Source organism: Neolamprologus multifasciatus, chromosome 19 (assembly GCF_963576455.1).
Source record: "Neolamprologus multifasciatus chromosome 19, fNeoMul1.2, whole genome shotgun sequence".
Classification (NCBI taxonomy): Eukaryota; Metazoa; Chordata; class Actinopteri; order Cichliformes; family Cichlidae; genus Neolamprologus; species Neolamprologus multifasciatus.
Window position 1 is genome coordinate 22,244,924 of NC_140457.1, and position 6,013 is coordinate 22,250,936.

The window sequence follows — 6,013 nt, forward strand, 5'->3', positions numbered from 1 at the left end:
CACAGAAAGTACGAGTGTGTGTGTGTGTGTGTGTGTGTGTGTGTGTGTGGCAGCTGCTCACACTTATTGTCTTCTAGAGTGTGTGTTTATATGTGTGTGCACATTCAATCCCAGCGTTTTACACATGGATTAGTGGTGGTTATGTAACAGCTGTCGGTGTCAGGATCTGATATGAATCTGTGAGCCTGATCAGGGGATGATTGACAGCTCAGCTCCCAGAATAGATGAAAAATCTCTCTTTGATGAGGCCCTAAACTCAGAGTTGATCTCTTCACGGGGGCTTTTTTAGAAAATCTCTGCCTTGTCTTTATGATTGGCAGGGATAACACCTTAATTAGCCAGATGACTTTGTCAAAACATTTTAGAGACTGTGCAATTCTGACTGTCATTTAATCAATTTATTTAAAAATAACCAATAATGAAGATTTTTGTTGTTCCACAAGGTCTATCTTGTAGATTTTCTGCACTTTTGGATCATATCACAGTATTTTTACGAGCAGATGAAGTATGCACATCTATGCCATGTTTAATATTTAATCTTTATAACTTTCCTTCCATGTAACACGGGCACAGATGAAAGATTTTTTTAATCATTAACTAGTTGTTCAAGTCATATTTGCAGTGAAAGTGGGACACGGGAGTGCGCATTTGCAATGTGAAACATTGATTTTGTTTCAAATGTTAGTCATTTTATTTTTTATTTTGTTGTAAATCATCAAAAAATAATTATAATTAACATCCATTACATGCAGTGAGGGTCAAACATGGCAGTAGAGTCTCAATGATCAGCCTCGTTCAGCACGTGCGAGTAGGACTCTGATATCCTTCTTCATATATGTGTATGTATTATTGATGCGAACCCTTTGACAACAATGTGTGGGAGCGTCACTATCATGAGATAGACTGGGAATATGTCAAGCTCCAATGTCGGCAGGATCTTAGCTGCTTGGTTTTCCGAAATAAACAATGCCCTGTCTTCTAATGTCCCTTGATTGTGCAGCCATATTGTAGGAAATATAACTTAACAATGCCTGAACCATTTTAGTAACGCATGAATCTCTGCGGTGTGCATTTTTGTGCATGTCTGAATGATCACATGCATCCCTGGGTGGATGACTTGATGTCCAACTAGGCCATAAAACAGGAGCATTAAGTCAAATTTCTTTCCAAATGAAGCCCCATAGAGGGCGCCATAGGATCCTATCTAAAACTCATCCTCACTGTTACCAAAGGTAAAGAGTAGTGTTTAAATATTAGAAAAACTTTAATAGAAAATGAACACTTGCCACTTGAATGAACTTATGTAGCAAAATAGACTGAAAAAAATCAAAAGTAAAGTGGCCACAATGCAAACTTATGTTTCCTGTGTGTCATATATTTGGGCTATTATTTGTGATTGATGTTACATATGTGATGCATGATGAATTAAGTTATCTATAGTGGACGTATTTGCATATCAAATTTGAATCTGTAACGCATCTACAGCTGTGAAATACAGATAACTGCGCAGAGCTGGAGAACACTACTTGAATAAATGTGGAGATGCATTCACTGAAATGGGAGTTGAGCAGATGAGGAAGATGGGAAGATAAGATGCTTGAGTTATCAGATTTTTGTTTTTTTAATGACATTTGCAAATTGTTCATCAAAAGTTTCAGCCATGTGGGTGAAATTTCAGCGAGCCCTCAGAACTCATGCAAAGCGTGTCAGCCATTTCTGGCCATTCCCAGAGTTTTGATTTGCATGAATACAAGAAAAAGGATTTCACTCTTATAATAGAGGTCATAGTAAGGTCGGATGTTTTTGCATGTTAGGAATTTTTAACACTTTAAGTAAAGACCCATTTAAACTACAGCAACCCGAACAGGTTTTAACCCACAGCATTAAGGCTGGTTTTCAGATGATGCTGTTGATTCTGAGTCTGCCCTCACTGGCTGTCGGATACACTAACAGAAATCTGGACTTTTACCAATCAAACCTGCTTTGTTACTCTGCCAGCATCACATCTTTCCACAGCCAACAGTCCATTTTGGCAACGCTGAAATACTTCTGAGACTTCTTCCGGAAAACTGCAATTTGCAAATTGTACCATTTATCAGAACTGTGTTTGCTCCATGTGTCATTTCCGTGGAGCAAAACGGGCGAAACTCTGAAACTATCATCTTCTAGTTAACCTAAAACTAATTCATTCCCAAATCTAATTAAAACCACGGCTGATGAATTTATATAAAACATCGCTGACACATTTCTGGTATCTAAAATAATGGGAACACAGTGGACAAAGCTATTTTTTCATGGCAATGACAAACTGAAGTGTGAGAGTCAAATCATTGTTTATATTTATTCATCACTCTGTTACATTCTTACATAAAGGCTAAGTGTTGAGAAAGTTTTGACAATTAAAGATAAGGAGGGGGGTAAGAGATTTTTGGCCAGAGGAAAGTGTTATCATAAAGTGGCCACCCCACAGCCTTTTGAACATCTTCTTCTACTTCAGATTTCATGGTTACAAAGCTTTAAGTGGCCTGTGATCCCCTCCTCCCTCCCACTGGTCACCACTTGACAGCCAGCCTGTTTACTCAGGCTTTTTACCTGAGTGGAAAATTTCAAGTGCTTCTGTCAAAACACCACCAACAAATCTCGTCAGCAAAAGCAACACGTTACTGTGAGATGGCACATGCAGTAATATTTCATAACTGGGCAGCAGAAGACCAAAGGTTTGAACTAAAACCTGGATTCTGACTGGAAGACAAACTTCAAATTTGAGTTGAAAGTTTTTTCTTTTTGCTTTAAACACAAGATTGATACCATATCTAATCAAATATTAAGCTAATGTCCAGTCACTTTCTATTGGTTGCCCTCCAGTGACATCCAACCAAAACCTGTCAAGCACAATTTCAGGTTAGATTTTTTTTTTTTAATAACTCAAACGAGCTCTAACAGGTCCTAGCAAAAAGATCATGACCACCAGACAGATCCTGACAAACTGTTTGCAGTCATTCTGCGATCATCATAGTCTACATTTACTTTTTCAAGTGGCACTAAAAATAGGCTGTAACACCTAAAACTTTGTCTTCTTGCTGCCTGATCTGACTGAATTGGTGCTGAGGTACTTCAGTCTTAAGCTTACCTTGTAAAACAGTCTATCTTAACCCTGCAACAGCAATCAGGGTATAACAATCAGACACATGCAGCACTACTGGGAGCAGTAAATTTGCAAAAAGATGCTGGCTGTAGAAAAAAATGATGCAAATTCGATTAAAATCAATTGATTATATATTCATATGTTTATGTACTTAATGTTGCATCATCCGTCATATGCTAATCCCTACATTAGGTGAGATAGATTTTTTGTAGGATGTGTCATACCTCCATATTTGAGCTTACTCATCATAATAGTGTCTCTAGGTCACAACTCCTGCACATTCATTCATATGACACCAGCCAGTTTTCCATACTGTATGAACGATCTCATACTGATCTATATGAGCTCTGAACCAGTGTCAATCTCAAAGGTGGCGAGGGTGAAATTGAGAGAGCTTCTTCTTCTATACAGTCCTGGACTTGTTTGTGGGATTACAAGATGCACTTTACATAAACAGATGACAGTTATGGAAGAAAAACTTTAAATTTACTTTGAGGATGACCTTTTAGTGTGAAAATTGGAAGCTGGGGGCGATGTTAGGAAAAGACCACTTCTGACTGAGTTTGTGTTTATGGTAGAAAGAAAAAAAAATGCAAATGATCGGTAACTGGCACACGAGTCCTGCACAGCAAATTCCACTCCTGTAATTGTGGCACACGCAGAAGAAAGAAAGACAGTAAGAGATGTGATGCTCCTCCCACTGTCTTGCAGGTTGTTCTGGTCTGTGCTTTCTAACAATTGCCTGGCATGAATTGGCTCACCCGGGCATTCCAAGCTATATGAGCTGGCCAAGATGTGCAATGTCGTGTTCTCAATTTCGTTCGACTTGGCATCAATCAACCTTGGCGTTTGTGTTTTGCTGGTTTATTTTTAGATAAATTATATTGGATTGACACTTACTTTGAGCCAGTCTGAGACGCTGGCTAGGAAGCAGAGGAGGCAGAAATAGTATAAAATGTTTAAGATAATTACTCTTAATTAAAATAAATGAACCTTTTGACTTCATCAGTAAAAAGATGTGATTGGCAGTAGATATTTCTAGACTTTCTTACATGCAAGTTATGGGCACTTCAGCATTAATGGGCATCAGCCACTCTCACTCTCACATGTGACCCTGGGTCACATGGCGTTTTTCTCCACTGCAGGTCAAGTCAGTTCAGATGGACTGAAGCAGGCGAGTCAACAGGGCACAAGTCCTCTTCACAGTGACAGCTGCTAAGAGGCAAACGGGGGTCTGAGTGGTGAAGAGAAAAGTGTGGAGGACGGATAAGAGGACCACAAGTCTGCACAGGACAAAAGAAAACAGAACGAACTGGCATAAATGTGAAGCCGTAAACAGCAAACAGCCTGACAAATGACATGAGCAACCACAAACGGTTAAAACATGCCGTAAACATGAGGCAAGCTCTGACTGGGAACTCAGTAATCAGGGGCGGTGCATCTCCTGTTACAGAGAGAAAGAATATGCTGACATTTATGCCAAACTGTGTAATTAGAAAAAACAGCCTGCAAGAAGTGATAATCTGCGGTTGAGTTCTGGAAACATTAAATACCGTGAAACCATCATGTGACAACTGGATGTGCCAATAATATCCGTGTAGTTATTGTTGACTTAATGTCATGACCTTTGGCACTTTTGATGGGGAAAATCCTGCCTGCAGGACTGATTAAAACAATGTGGCTTTTATATTTTTTTATCATTACAGATATCCAAAGGTCTTCTGTACAAGTACACAATGCTAATAGAAACACAATGTTACACTCTGTTTGTGAAAAACTAACCAAAGGTCTTCAGAAAACACTTGAACTCATAAGCTTGCCAGCTGGTGTGTGAAGCTAAGTGTTAGCATACTGCTAACATAGTGGATGATCGGGAAGGCATGTAATTCTGCAGTTATTCGATCCAAATTCAGACAAAGACAAAGTATTTGTAAATCATCATAAATGACTGACAATCTGCCCATTGTATGGATCAGTGATGGAAAACCAACAAGTGTGGATAAAGACACAGTCTGTTAAAAACAATATAGCATAGAAGTGAATTACACTGAGATAAAAGTGATGGAAAAGTGGTCAAACAACAGTCAGCAAACTGATCTGTAAACCCTGAATGAAATTATTGGTCTCTACATCAATAATTTTTAACACTAAATGGGAGGCTTAAATATCCACGACACAATCTGCTGAAAGATCTGGTATTTAGGTCTCTTTAAAACTCAAAATACATGAACAACGGAAAGATGCTTTGTTGTATTAACAAATTATTGGTAAAGTAAACCTCAAAGGGATTGAGTGGTCATTAAAATGTGTTCAGAATTTTAAAATGAATGAAGATTCAGCTCATAAATGATCAATCATGGCACACTGCTCTCCACTGCATATCATAATTGGTATCAGTAATACTGGCCCTGTATTTACTTGGTATCAGAGCAAAGCCAAGATTTTACACAGCACTAAAATTAAAATGCTAAAATTAAAGTAAAACTAACAAAAAACTAAAAAAAATTAAAAAACTAAACTGAATTAAAAACAAAAAAAGTTAAATTGAGCTCAAAATAATAATAATAAAAAATAGGAAACTAATAACTCTGGTGTGCTGTGGTGGAGTTATGTTGGCATACGCTATCACGGAAACTTCGTCTGGCTTTGTAGTTGTGCAGCTTGTAACTCAGACAAACAGGTTAAGGGCGTTGTGTTGTTGATGTGCTTGAATAATAGCTTTCACCCAGGGGATACATCGGGCCCTACGTTACAGCCCAGGCACGTGTGTGTGTGATTTCTCTGTGCATGCAGCCATGTGTCGAGTCGGCGCTGAACTTCCTCGTCCTGCATTAGAAGAAGGAGGATAGAGAGGCGTGACGTCGCTGG

General features: G+C 38.6%; 1 long non-coding RNA gene across 1 annotated transcript; it reads right to left on the reverse strand.

Annotated features, from left to right (window-relative positions):
- Window positions 1–1,610: 1,610 nt before the first annotated feature.
- Window positions 1,611–5,966, reverse strand: LOC146496629 (uncharacterized). Its single transcript, XR_014871181.1, has 2 exons — window positions 5,871–5,966; window positions 1,611–4,428 (listed from the first exon to the last, which is right to left on the reverse strand). It is a non-coding gene; the product is annotated as an uncharacterized LOC146496629 (long non-coding RNA).
- Window positions 5,967–6,013: the final 47 nt, after the last annotated feature.